The sequence below is a fragment of the Sus scrofa genome, chromosome 2, assembly GCF_000003025.6.
Source record: "Sus scrofa isolate TJ Tabasco breed Duroc chromosome 2, Sscrofa11.1, whole genome shotgun sequence".
Lineage (NCBI taxonomy): Eukaryota > Metazoa > Chordata > Mammalia > Artiodactyla > Suidae > Sus > Sus scrofa.
In genome coordinates, this window is record NC_010444.4 from 9,720,077 (window position 1) to 9,734,559 (window position 14,483).

Sequence of the window (14,483 nt, forward strand, 5' to 3'; positions counted from 1 at the left end):
GAAGAAAGGCAGGTCGGGGAGGAAGGCTGGGAACTGAGCGAATAAGGGGCCTTCATATTGCAGAGGATTGGAGTTCCTGCTGTGGCACAGTGGAATGAGCGGTGTCTTGGGGGTGCTGGGATGCAGGTTCGATCCGTGGCCCGGCACAGTGGGTTAAGGATTCCAGGTTGCTATAGCTCGGACCTGACCCCTGGCCAGGGAACGCCATATGCTGAGGGGCACCCACAAAAGAAAACGACAAAAGACAAAAAGGCTGACTTCATATTTCAGTGGGGTGATTGCCAGGTGCCTGAATTCGGGCACACTCTCCTCACGAGCTTCTCACCCTGACCCTGGGAGGTGAACTGGATCCACACTTAGATAAAGGTAAGGAGTTATCTTACATCTTACACATGAAGCTGGTTAAGGATCTGGCTGTCACTGCCGTGGTTTGGGTCACTGCTGTGGCCCAGGTTTGATCCCTGACCCAGGAACTGCAGTTAGAAAAAAAGAGAGAGAGAGAGAAAAAAAAAAAAAAAACCAGAGAGAAATAGAGCAGGAAAGAGAGAAAGAAAAAGAAAGAATGAGAGGAAGGAAGGAAGGGAGAGAGAAAGAGAGAAAGAAAAAAGAAAACAAAGGTCATGCTTTCCTAGTCTTTATATTTTAGTGAGGATGCAGATAAGAAATAAACAAAACTTCAGAGAGCAAGTGCTATGAAGAAACCAAATAGGGTCTAACAGACAATGGGCAGGATGAGATAGGGGGTACCCAGAGAGACAGATTATACGGACGATTAGAAAGCTGGGAGCCCAGATGTGGTTCATCTCTCTAAGGTGAGAATGCAGCCTTGCTGGTGCTGAGTGTGGCTAAGAACCAGCAGAGCCCAGTGTGTATAAAGCTGCCCCTACACAGGAGTTCCCATTGTGGCTGAGCGGGTTAAGAACCTGACCAATAGCCATGAGAACGCAGGTACGATCCCTGGCCTTGCTCAGTAGGTTAAGGATCTGGTGTTGTCACAAGCTGCAGCATAGGTTGAAGATGTGGCTGGTGTCGTGTGGCTGTGGTGTAGGCTGGCTGCTGCAGCTCCAATTTGACCCCTCGTCTGGGAACTTCCATATGCTGCAGGTTCGGCCCTAAAGAGCCAAAAAAATGTTGCTCCCTAAATGGAAGCATGCTGGTTGTTGGCATAAGTCACTTGGTGACTTAAGCCTGAGTTTAAAAAGCTGTGATGTGCAGAGTTCCCTTGTGGAGCAGCAGGTTAAGGACCCAGTGTTGTCACTGCAGTAGCTCAGGTAGGTTTGGTCCCTTGCCTGGGCATTTCCATATGCCATGGATGCAGCCAAGAAAAAAAAGAATGTGTATTTAGTAGTTGGATGCAGTGTTCAACCCTTACCAATAGGTCAAGTTGGTTGATGGTATTGTCCAAATACTCTATGTATTTACTGATTTTTTTTTGGGTCTGTTTTATAAATGACTAAAAGAGGGTGTTAAAACCTCCAGCTATGATTATGTTTTGTCTATGACTCTTTTTAGTTCTGTCATTTTTGCTTCAAATATTTCAAAGCTCTGTTATTAGATGCGTGCAAATTTTGGATATTTACATCTTCTTAATGAATTAATAATTTCCTTATTATGAAATTCCCTCTGATAATCCTCTATTTCAAAGTCTGTTTTATCCAATATTCATTAATTCGCCAGCTTTCTTATGACGAGCATTTGCATTGTATGTATTTCCATTCTTTTCATATTTGTGTCAGTATATTTCAAGTGCAATTCTTGGAATTCCCATTGTGGCTCAGCGGTAGTGAACCCAACTAGTATCCATGAGGACTTGGGTTCCATCCCTGGCCTCACTCAGTGGGTTAAGGATCCAGCATGGCCGTGAGCTGTGGTGTAGGTCACAGACATGGCTCAGATCCCATGTTGCAGCTCTGATTTGATCCCTGGTCTGGGAAATTCATATGCCACACACAGATGCTGCCCTAAAAAAAAAGGACAGTCATTCAATCCATCACTCAATCAATCAAGTACAATTCTTGCATATAATAGAGTCCTGTTCTTTTATTTCAGTTTGACAATTTGGAATATAGGCTCCTTACATTTAGTGTAATCATTGATATGGTTGATTAAGTCTATCATTTTGCTATTTGTTTTCTCTGTCTCATCTATATTTTGTTTGTTTGTTCCTTATTTCTTTTTTGGGTTTTTTTTTTTCATTTTATCTTCTCCACTAGATTTTTAGATTAAACCCCTTTGTATTAACAGTTGCTTTAGGGAATTCAAAACACATCCATAACTCATCACAGTCTACCACTGGTTAACATACCACTTCACATATAATCAAGGAAACGTACATTGTTAGAAACCTCACAGTACAGTGTTATTACTTTTTCTTTAAATAGTTAATTATTTTGTTTGTTTTGCTTTTTAGGGCCCGTGGAAGCGGCCTATGGAATTGGAGCTAGGGGGTCGAACTGGAGCTGCAGCTGCCAGCCTACTCCACAGCCACAGCAACGTGGCATCTGATCCGAGTCTTCCACCCACACCACAGCTCATGGCAACACCAGATCCTTAACCCACTGAGTCAGGTCAGAGATCAAACCTGCACTTCCAGCATTTATGGAAGTTCCCAGGCCAGGGATGGACTCCAAGCCACCACTTCAACCTATGCCTTAGCTGGAGCAACACCAGATTCTCTATCTGCTGCGCCACAATGAGAACTGCAAAAGCGTTTTTTATTTATCTACAAATGCACCATTTCTGATGATTTTCATTCCTTCGTAGAAAAATCCCAGTATCTATCTTGTACCGTTTTTCTTTGACCTGAAGAACGTCTTTAACATTTAATTTCTTGTAGCGCACATCTCTTGGTGATGCTTTCAGCTTTTTTTGTCCAAAAATATAACTTGTCTACATTTTTAAAACACAGAGCAGTTTTAGGTTCACAGCAAAATTGAGTGAAAAGTACAGAGAGTTCCCATACGCCCTTTGAACCACCCCTCCCACCCAACCACACCATCACTGGTCTTTGGCAGATTGTTTCTGGTCGTAGATTCCCAGGTTAATTGTACTTTTTCATTGTCTTCTGGATATCATTATTTCTGGTGAAAAATCAGTGATCATTCCTAGTTTTGTTCTCCTTGAAATGTGTATTTCTCCTCCAGGTATTTTCAAGATTTACTCTTTATTTTTTATTTGTAGCAATTTGACTGCTGTGCCAAGGTGTGATTTTTTCTCTCTCTCTCTCTCTCTTTTTTAAGGGCATTTTAATTTTTTAAATTTATTTTTTCTAATAAAACTCTATAAGTTTCGATTTACTTTGTTTTGTTTTGTTGTTTTTTCCTGCTTGAGGTTCATTGAGATTCTGGGATCTGTGAATTGATATTTTTCTTCAAGTTCTGAAACAGTTTAGCCACATTTCTTTAAAAAAAATGTTTTTAATTAAAATATGGTTGATTTACAATGTTGTGTCAAGGCCGCCATTTATTTAAATATTTTTTCCTACCAATCTTTCTTTCCTCTTATTTTAGGACTGCAATTATACACATGTTAGATCATTTGATAGTGTCCAGTAGTCATTGTCCTTTTTTCTTTTTCCAGCCTTTCTTTCCCTCTGTGAGCATTTCTGTATAACTCCTATGTTCCTGTCTTCAACTTCACTAATCTTTCATTCTGTAGTTCCAGTGTGCTATTAATTCTACCCAGTGAATTTATATTTCAGAGGCTATATTTTTCATTTCTAGAATTTTTTTTCTTACAGTTTCCATTTCATTAGTGAGCTTTTCCATCTGTCTACCCTATATGTTAATCTTCTCCTTTTGATTCTTTTTTTTTTTTTTGGCCACACTTGAGGCATAGGGAAGTTCCTGGGCCAGGTATTGAACCTGTACCATGGCTGTAACCAGAGCCACAATACTGAATCCTTAACCTGCTGAGCCACAAGGGAACTCTCCCTTTTAATCTGTAAGTATGTTTATAATGGCTGTTTAAAATAGGACTTCCCTGGAGTTCCTGTCGTGGCGCAGTGGTTAGCGAATCCGACTAGGAACCATGAGGTTGCGGGTTCGGTCCCTGCCCTTGCTCAGTAGGTTCAGGATCCGGCGTTGCCGTGAGCTGTGGTGTAGGTTGCAGACACAGCTCCAATCCCGCGTTGCTGTGGCTCTGGCGTAGGCCGGTGGCTACAGCTCTGATTAGACCGCTAGCCTGGGAATCTCCATATGCCGTGGGAGCAGCCCAAGAAATTGCAAAAAGACAAAAAAAAAAAAAAAAAAAAATAGGATTTCCCCTTGTGGCCCAGCAGAAATGAAACTGACTAGTGACCATGCGGATGTGGCTTCCAGCCCTGGCCTTGCTCAGTGGGTTGGGGAATCCCATGTTGCCATGAGCTGTGGTGTAGATCTCAGATGTGGCTTGGATCCTGGGTTGCTGTTGCTGTTGCTGTGGTGTAAGCCAGCAGCTATAGTTCTGATTCGACCCCTAGCTTGGGAACTTCTATATGCCCCAGGTGCAGCCCTGAAAAAGCAAAAAATAAAATAAAATAAAATAAACTCTGCTCTTTCAGCATGTGTCATCTATGGGTCAATTTCTATTGCCTTTTTAAAAAATGGGTCACATTTTCTTGACACACACCCCCCTTTTTTCTCACATCTAGCAATTCTATATTTTTTGCTGGACATTATGAATGTCTTTTTTGGCCGTCAGGATTTTGTTGACTTCCTTCAAAGGCTATTGTCTCTTGTTCTGGCCAAAAATAAATTTATTGGTAGACAGATTGAGCTTTCTGAGGCTTATTTTTAAGCTTTATTGGAATGGTCTAGAATGATACAGTGTGAGGGCTGGAGTGTTCCTACTCCTAATGCATGGCCTCCATGGGGTCTCAATTGGTTGCTCAGAGTGTTTAATGAGGTCCTTGATTCTGGTTGATAGGAACTCCTGTGTCTCCCAGCGCTGTGGGCCCTGTGGCTGCTCCCTGCCAGGCCTGTGAGGTCTCCCCTACACATACTTAAGTCTTTAATATTTGGCTGAAGACTTAAGAAAATCCATATGTAAACGTCTAGAAGTCCTTTTCTATACATCGCCTAACATGCTGGCCCACAATTCCCAGATGCCCGGACAGCTTCAAATGTTAAGTTTCTGCTGTGTCCTGCTTAAATTTCACCTCATAGTGCATTGGAAAGTGCCATCAGGCAGAAAGCCAGGGAGACAGTGGGGTTCACTCTGCACGTGACTCCCCTTCACTTGGGAGTCACACTGCTAACGAAACAAAGTCCAAAAACAGTTTCTTCATGTATTTGGTTCAGTTTTATAATCGTTTATGGTGGAAGGGACATATAGCATGAAATTTTCAAATGCCATATTTATGTAATGTGTTCCCACCTGGGATAGATATTTGGGTGGTTCTAAATGGGTGGTGTAGGGAGTTCTCTTGTGGCACAGTGGGTTAAGGATCTGGCATTGTCACTGGAGTGGCTCCTCAAGTGGCTACTGTGGCACGGGTTTGATCCCTGGCCCAGGAACTTCTACATGCTGAAAGAAAGAAAGAAGGAAAGAAAGAAAGGAAGGAAGGAAGGAAGGAAGATGATAGTATAGCATAATGGTTAAGTGTGCAGCTCTGGGTTAAATTCCCAGCTGTCACTGGCTGTAGGTCCTTGGGGGAAGTTACCAGCTCATTATCCACTTGCAAAGTGAAATATATTAACAACCACCTCATAGAATTACTCTGTGAAGTATATGAGATGCTGTCCTGGAACACAGTGAGTACCCAAAAGCCTTGGGTGTTATTATTCCATATTCTTACCATTACAAAAAAATGTTACAGTGAACCGTCTGGAACACATTCATTTGCATTCTTGGGCAAGTCTATCTCGGGGAATTCTTGTGTCCATGAATACATGCTTCTTGGAGTGCCCGTTGTGCTCAGCAGGTTACGAAACCAACTCGTATCCATGGCAACACTAGGGTTTGATCCCTGGCCTCGTTCAATGGCGTTGCCATGAGCTGTGGTGTAGGTTGCAGACTCGGCTGGGATCTGGCGTTGCTGTGGCTGCAGCTCCAATTCAGCCCCTAGCCTGAGAACCCCCTTATGCCATAGGTACAGCCCTGAAAAGCAAAATAATAATCATCATAATAAATTCCTTTTATAATGTGATAAATCCTGCCAAATGCTTTCTAAAAGCACTACATTAATTTACCACCCCACAGTCTGTTTTTCCAAACTCTTTCCAAGTCTAAGTGATACGGCCAAACCAGGCTGGGCTGGGCAGCCAGGCTCCCTCCAGAGAGAAGTGTGGCAGAGAGGAAAACACCACACCCTCAGCCAGAAGACATCCTAGGGCGACCCCTCAATTGCCAGCTCTGTCCCCCTGGACAAGTCACTCTTTCTGTCTTTGCTTTGTTTTGTTTTCATATCTTTGGATGGTGCCCTCGGCATGTGGAAGTTCCTGGGCCAGGGATCAAATCCGTGCCACAGCAGTGACCCTGCTCACAGCAGAGACAATGCTGGATGATTTTTTTGAACTTTTTCTTCTTTTCTTTTTAACTCAGTGAATTTTGTTACATTCGTCATTGTACAATGATCACCACAACCCAGTTTTGCATTTCCATCCCAAACCCCCAGCCCATCCCACTCCCTCGAACTGGCTCCTTTATTTATTTATTGGGTCTTTTTGCTATTTCTTGGGCTGTTCCCACGGCATATGGAGGTTCCCAGGCTAGGGATCGAATCGGAGCTGTAGCCACCGGCCTACGCCAGAGCCACAGCAACGCGGGATCCGAGCCGCGTCTGCAACCTACACCACAGCTCACGCCAACGCCGGATCCTTAACCCACTGAGCAAGGGCAGGGACCGAACCCGAAACCTCATGGTTCCTAGTCGGATTCGTTAACCACTGCACCACGACGGGAACTCCAACTGGCTCCTTTAGAAACTGTGTGGTCTCTCTCAAATGATACAGGTTGGGGGATGCACTGAGGGTCTGGGATGGAAATGCTATAAATTTTGGTTGTGATGATTGCTGTACACCTGTAAATGAAATAAAATCCACTAAGTGATTTTAAAAAGTGTGATCTCTCTCCTTTGAAATTGTGGGGCAGAGTCTGGGCACCCTCTGGTGTACCCAGTCTTGGCTCTCTGTACACTCTCTCCTATGACTTCCTGTTGGTGTCACGTATTTGGGTTTATTTTCTTCTTACTGATTTTATTCATTCATCCAGCTAATTGCACTGAGTACATACTAGGGATACCACAGTGTACAAGACAAGGCCTCTCCCTCATGAAGCTTATCATCCTGTAAGGAGACAGAAAATGAGCAAAGAAAAAAATTAATTACAATTCCTGTGAGAACAAAACAAAGATGTTAAAACACTGAGTAAGCAGCAGTAGGGAGAATCTTCCTTAGAAAGAGGGGCAGTCATGGAAAGAGCATTTGAAGAGATGAACCTTGAGTTGGGAACATGGTTGAGAAAGTGAGATTCAAGGGAGGAGCAGAAGGAAGAGCCATAGACAACAGCTCTCATTCAGAGCTGAGGCATGGAAACCACCCAAATGTCCATCGACAGATGACCGGATCAGGAAGATGTGGTATGTATACACCATGGAATACTACTCAGCCATAAAAAAGAACAAAATAATGTCCTTTGCAGCAACAAGGATGGAACTAGAGACTCTCATCCTGAGCGAAGTAAGCCAGAAAGAGAAAGACAAATACCATATGATATCACTTATATCTGGAATCAAATATACGGCACAAAGGAATCTTTCCACAGAAAAGAAACTCATGGACTTGGAGAATAGACTTGTGGTTGCCAAGGCGGGGGGTAGAGGGAGTGGAATGGATTGGGAGCTTGAGGTTAATGGATGCAAACTCTTGCTTTTAGAGTGGATAAGCAATGAGATCCTGCTGTGTAGCACCGGGAACTAGGTCTGGTCACTTACGATGGAGCATGATAAAGTGAGAAAAAAGAATATATACAAAACCCAAAAGCTCTAATTCAGGAATGAGCTTAGCACAGTTCAGGAATAGGAAGGCTGTTGTGGCTGTGGTGTCCTTGGGAGGGGACGACAGCCACCAGACGAGATTGGAGAGGTAGGCAGATGCCCCAGGAGTCCAAATTTTATTTCCAGTGCTATAAGAAACCAGGAAATTGACAGGATTGAAAGTCTCAAAGACCAGTCTAGCTGTTCTGGGAATGGGTAGGAGGGAACCAAACGTGGATAGAGACAGGAAGGCTGGTGAGGAGACGAATGCAGAAATCTGAGCAAGGGACAATAGCTTGGATAGAGTGGGGACACTGGACAATGAGGATGATGTTTCTGGAGCTATGACTGGCAGGACTTGGTCATGAATCAACCATGGTGGCTCGTAGAGAGTGAAGTCTCAAAAATGACTCCCAGGTCTTTAGCTTGTCCCACTGAGTGAACAGAGCATGTACAATGAGAGGGAGACAACAGAAGGGGCGATCTGGGAGCTGAAGTGGGAGATGGAAGGTTCGGGCTTGGGCAGGCCAATCGGGAAGGGATGGTAAGACATCCCAATGGAAGTGGCAACAAGGCACTGGCTCTGTGAGCTGGAAGCTCAAAAGAGTGAGGCATACTAAGCATATACAGTTAATGGGAGAGGCTCTTCCTGTTTTCGCCATGAAGCCTGGGGGCAATTAAATTTAACGATGTGACTAATTAGGGTTTTGCAATCTAAAATGATTTAGCTATGAACTACATTCTTGTAGTGATCTTTCACAAGAGGCACAAATTTCAAGTCATTATGTTGGATGCCTGAAACTAATAAAAATTATGCCATTATACTTCAATTATTTTCTAAAAAGACTTAGCAATGAAAGTACCTTGCACTTACATAAGGCCTCTCTCTCAAAAATGCAATGCATATTATCAGGTCAGAATGGCTGATAAGAATGCAATAGCAACAACAACAACAACAACAACAAAAAACCCAAAACCAGAGTTCCTGTGGTGGCTCAGTGGTTAACAACCCCAATTAGTATCCATGAGGACGAAGGTTCAATCCCTGGCCTTGCTCAATGGGTTAAGGATCCAGTATTGCCCAAACTATGGTGTAGGTCACAGACTCAGCTCAGATCCCGAGTTGCTACGGCTGTGGTAGAGGCCAGCAGCTACAGTTCTGATTCCACCCCCAGCCTGGGAACCTAAAAAGACAAAAACAAAAACAAACACAAAAAACAAAAACCCAATTGCGAAACAGGCAGAAGACCTGAAAAGACGTTTCTCCAAAGAAGATATACAGATGGCCAACAGGCACCTGAAAAAATGCTCAACATCACTAATTATTAGAGAAATGCAAATCAAAACTACAATGAGGTACCACCTCACACCAATCAGAATGGCCATTATAAATAAATCAACAAATAACAAATGCTGGAGAGGGTGTGGAGAAAAGGGAACCCTCCTGCACTGTTGATGGGAATGTAAATTGGTACAACCCACTATGGAAAACAGTATGGAGGTACTTCAGAAAACCAAATATAGAACTGCCATATAATTCAGAAATCCCATTCCCGGGCATATATCCAGACAAAACTTTCATTCAAAAAGATACGTGTACCCCTATGTTCACTGCCACACTATCCACGTTATCCAAGACATGGAAACAACCTAAATGTCCAAGGGCAGGTGAATGGCTTAAGAAGATGTGATATACATACACAATGGAATACTACTCAGCCATAAAAAAGAACAGAATAATGCCATTTGAAGCAACATGGATGAAACTAGAGACTCTCATAGTAAATGAACTAAGTCAGAAAAAGAAAGACAAATACCACGTGATATTACTTACATTTGGAATCTAATACATGGCACAAATGAACCTATCTACAGAAAAGAAACACAGTCATGGACATGGAGAACAGACTTGTGGTTCTGTGCCCAAGGGGTGGAGGTAGGGAGTGGGAGAGACTGGGAGTTTGGGGTTAGTAGAAGCAAACTATTGCAATTGGAGTGGCTAAGCAATGAGATCCTGCTGTATAGCACAGGCAACTGTATCTAGATACTTGTGATGAAACATGATGGAGGATAACGTGTGAAAAAGAATGGATATATACATACATATGTATGACTGCGTCACTGCCATATAGCAGAAACTGACAGAACATTGTAAATCAACTATAACTTAAAAAATAATAAAAAATAAAAAATGCGGAGTTCCCGTCATGGTTAACGAATCCGACTAGGAACCCTGAGGTTGCGGGTTCGGTTCCTGCCCTTGCTCAGTGGGTTAAGGATCCGGCGTTGCCATGAGCTGTGGTGTAGGTCGCAGAGGCGGCTCGGATCCTGCGTTGCTGTGGCTCTGGTGTAGGCCGGTGGCTACAGCTCCGATTGGACCCCTAGCCTGGGAACCTCCATGTGCCACGAGTGTGGCCCCAAAAAGCAAAAAACAAAAAAACAAAAACAAAAAACAAAGAGAGAAGGAAAGAATTGCTGATAAGAATGAAGAAGCATTGGAGTTCCCTTGTGGTGCAGAGGGTTAAGGATCTGGTGTCACTGTAGCAGCTGGGGTCACTGCTATGGAAAGGGTTTGATCTCGGGCTCAGGAACTTCTACATGCCATGGATGTGGCCAAAAAATAAAAATAAAAAAGAGGAAGCATGCGGCAGGAGGGAGGCAGGGGAAGGAGTAGTCCTTCACTGCAGAAGAGGGCATCACAGTCTGGTGTCATCTCCCCATCGTGAAGTGTCCTTCTCGACCAGGGCAGAATCGAAGCCAAGCAAGGGCTCAGGTGCCCATGGCACAGAAAGCCCAACTTGGACAACGGGAGTCCACAGCCAAGTAAGGATTGATTTCAGGATGCCAAGCCAGGGAGGGGGAAGAGAAGCCTCAGCACTGCTCCAGCTTGGGTTTTGCGTTAGGGTTTTTTTTTTTTTGAAGGGGAAGAATGAAGAGGCTGGGATTCATCACCACCCCCCTGGCATCTCCTCAACACGGTTTCAGGAGTCAGGATGTCTCTAGCCAGGTGGTCCGTGGCCCAGGGAATCTGTGAGTTCATCCCGCCCTGGAGAAACAACCGGCGTCTGCATGTTTAATGATGATATCTGCAACAGCAATTTGGGTCCCTTAATGATGTTATCGACAACAGCAACTTCAGTCATCTGACTGTGGTTGATAAGTGTTCAGTTAGCACAAGATTGAGGTCAGAGGGGACAAGAAAGGGACTGCGTTTTAGGTAGATTAATCCTAAACTCAGTGAGGGAACTCAGTTTTATGGGGGGATTCAGGTTCAGAAGCCCTTGGCCACACTTCTACAAAAACTCTGATCTTTTCAGTCCTTAAAAAAGATAGTTCAGGAGCCACAGGACCTGGGGAAGGGGGTTCTTTTTCCCAAGGTCCCATAGTTAGCCTTCAGGCTTTAGTTTTGGTCCACTAAATAAATGACACATTTAGGAGTTCCCACTGTGGTTCAGCAGGTTAAGAATCTGACTAGTATCCACGAGGATGCGGGTTCGATCCCTGGCCTCACTCAGTGGGTTAAGGATCTGGTGTTGCCATGAGCTGTGGCACAGGTCACAGGCTTGGCTCAGATCTGGTGTGGCTGTGGCTGTGGCATAGGCCAGGGCTGCAGCTCCGATTTGACCCCTAGCCTGGGAACCTCCATATGCCACAGGTGCGACCCTAAAAAGAAAAAAAGAAGAAATAAAAAAATAAAAAATAAAAGAAATAGGCGTTCCTGTCACGGCTCAGTGGTTAACGAATCTGACTAGGAACCAGGAGGTTGCGGGTTCGATCCCTGACCTTGCTCAGTGGGTTAAGGATCCAGCGTTGCCTTGAGCTGTGGTGTAGGTTGCAGACTCGGCTTGGATCCCGCGTTGCTGTGGCTCTGGAATAGGCCGGCGGCTACAGCTCTGATTAGACTGCTAGCCTGGGAATCTCCATATGCCATGGGAGTGGCCCAAGAAATGGCAAAAAGACAAAAAAAAAAAAAAAAAGAAAAAAAAGAAAGAAAGAAATGATGCATTTAGCAAGCTGCTGGCACAATGGACTCGCTCACTGACTCACTGACACCCTGCTGTAATTAACTTTAGAAGAACAGACCCTGGGGCCTGAGAGCCAGAGGTTCTGGGTTTGTTTCCTGGCTACAAATAACAAAAAGAAATTCTAGGAGTTCCCCTCATGGCTCAGTGGTAACAAATCCTACTGGTATCCATGAGGACACAGGTTCAATCCCTGTCTCTGCTCAGGGGGTCAAAGATCCGGTGTGGCCATGAGCTGTGATGTAGGTCGCAGACTCGACTTGGATCTGGTGTTGCTGTGGCCGTGGTAAAGGCCAGTAGCTGTGGCTCTGATTCACCCCCTAGCCTGGGGACTTCCATATGCCGCAGGTGGGGCCCTAAAAAGACAAAAATGAAAGGAAGGATGGAAGGGGGAAAAAATGTAATTACTGTAAGGAAAAAAAGAAAAGAAAAGAAATTTACTGGCTCACCTAGCCTGAAGAACTAGCCAGATAAGTCACAGAATTAAACAGCTTCAGAAACCAGGGCCTCTGGAAGCAGCAATTCAACCCTCGGTATCTGCCTCTGCTTTCCTTTCCTTGTTGGTCTGCTTGTCTCTTACTGTAGAAAGGTCATCTCCTTGTGACAGAAAAAAATGGCTGCAGCTACTGAGAAACCCCCCAGGAAAGAATTCTTCCCCAGCCCCTGCTTCCTGCACTAATCCCCAGGAATGCTCTAATGCGCTGGAGGTCACAGGTCTGACCCTTAGGCCAATGACTGCTGTCAGAGGAATGAGATGCTCCGCTTGGCTAGGCCTAGGTCACAAATTCAGCTGTGGGTCTGCGTAAGTGGCATGTAGGCTGGCAGCAACAGCTCCAGTTGGATCCGAGCCGCATCTGCAATCTACACTGAAGCTTGCAGCAACTTGGGATCCTTAACCCACTGAGTGAGGCGGGGGATCAAACCTGTGTCCTCATGGATGCTAGTCAGGTTCATCATCCTGGGTTAAAGGATCCAGCGGTGCAATGTAGGTCACAGACGAGGCTTGGACTCCAAGTCACTGTGGCTGTGGTGGCTACAGCTCCAACTTGACCCCTAGCCTAGGAACTTCCATATGCCGCGGGTGCAGCCCTAAAAAGACTAAATAAATAAAGTTTTTAGAGGTTGCCCGGCTAGCACAGTCGGTAGAGCATGAGACTCTTAAAACGTATAATATTTTACTTATATGTACAAAGACTCCTTTTGAGTCACAAGGGTAAATTCCAGCCCCAGATGTCCTATTTTTACTTTTTATTTATTTTTTATTTTTTGTCTTCTTCTAGGGCCGGTCCCAGAGATGTCCTATTTTTAGATGTATGGCTCTCTCTCTCTTTGGATCTCAGTCACCCTATCTGTAAAACAGCAGGTTTAATACACTGGTCTGTAATGAGTCTATACCACAGTAAGTAGACAGCTGCATTAAGGAAATCCCATAAGTCCATCCTCCATGAGCCCCTTGCTCCCCACCTCCTGTGTTATACACTGCTAAATTGTTGGGAAAAGTCTTTTTTTTTTTTTGGCTGCACCCAGGGCATATGAAAGTTCTGGGACCAGGGACTGAACCTGCACCACAGCAGCCACCCAAGCTGCTGCAGTGACAATGCCAGGTCCTTAACCAGTGCACTACAAGAGAACTCCCAAAGTCTTTTTTTAAATGGAAATTTGGCCTGCACAGGGGCAGCTGCATGGACCATCACTTCCGAGCAAGGTGCAGTGGCCTGGCATCTTAACTGGAAGCCAGGCCATCTGGGTTTCCCCGTGGGAACTTGGAAAGTCCCTTCCCCATTCTGAACCTCAATTTTCTTAACTCAAAAAATGAGGGATTTGGGTTGGAGGAAGGTCCTTTTCTACCAGATATCTAGCCATACTTCTAGTTTCCTGACCCCAAGGGGCAAAGACTAGCTCAGTGCACAGGATAAAGTTTGGCCTCCTTTCCCTTGGCTGCGCAATTCCACTAGTACAATCAGAGGAGAGACAGCAGAGCTAAGCAATCAGAGCACAGATCAGTTCTAATCTCCGTCCTGCCACTTACTGGCTGTGTGACAAAAATACTTAACCTCTCAGCAGTTCAATTTCTCCATCTGTAAGTGAGGTCCTTACCTCATAGGATTGTTATGAAAATTACATGTTTGCAAAACACTAAAAACAAGGCCAGGCACATAGTAAGTGCTTTGTAAAGGGTTTGCTGAATAAATAAAATTTTGCATGTAAACTGAGTCTCTTTGCAAAGGCAACAGTTTCTTGACTGTCCCCCAGCCTCTGTGTGCTTCCTCATCCCTTCCTAAAATTCAGAGCTCTGAGCCCTGATCTCTCTACTTCAAGGTCTCCTATGGCTCCCAGGTGCCTCCAGGATGGAGTGGCGATGCCTCAGCTAGAAGACCCAGGTTCTTCACACAGGGCTTCCCAGAGGTCTGGAGATGCGGGGCCACTTTCTTTTATTTAAGAATCTCAGTTAATTGAAAAAAGAACAGAAATAAAACACCAACAAGCAATAAAAGGCAAATAGGAAA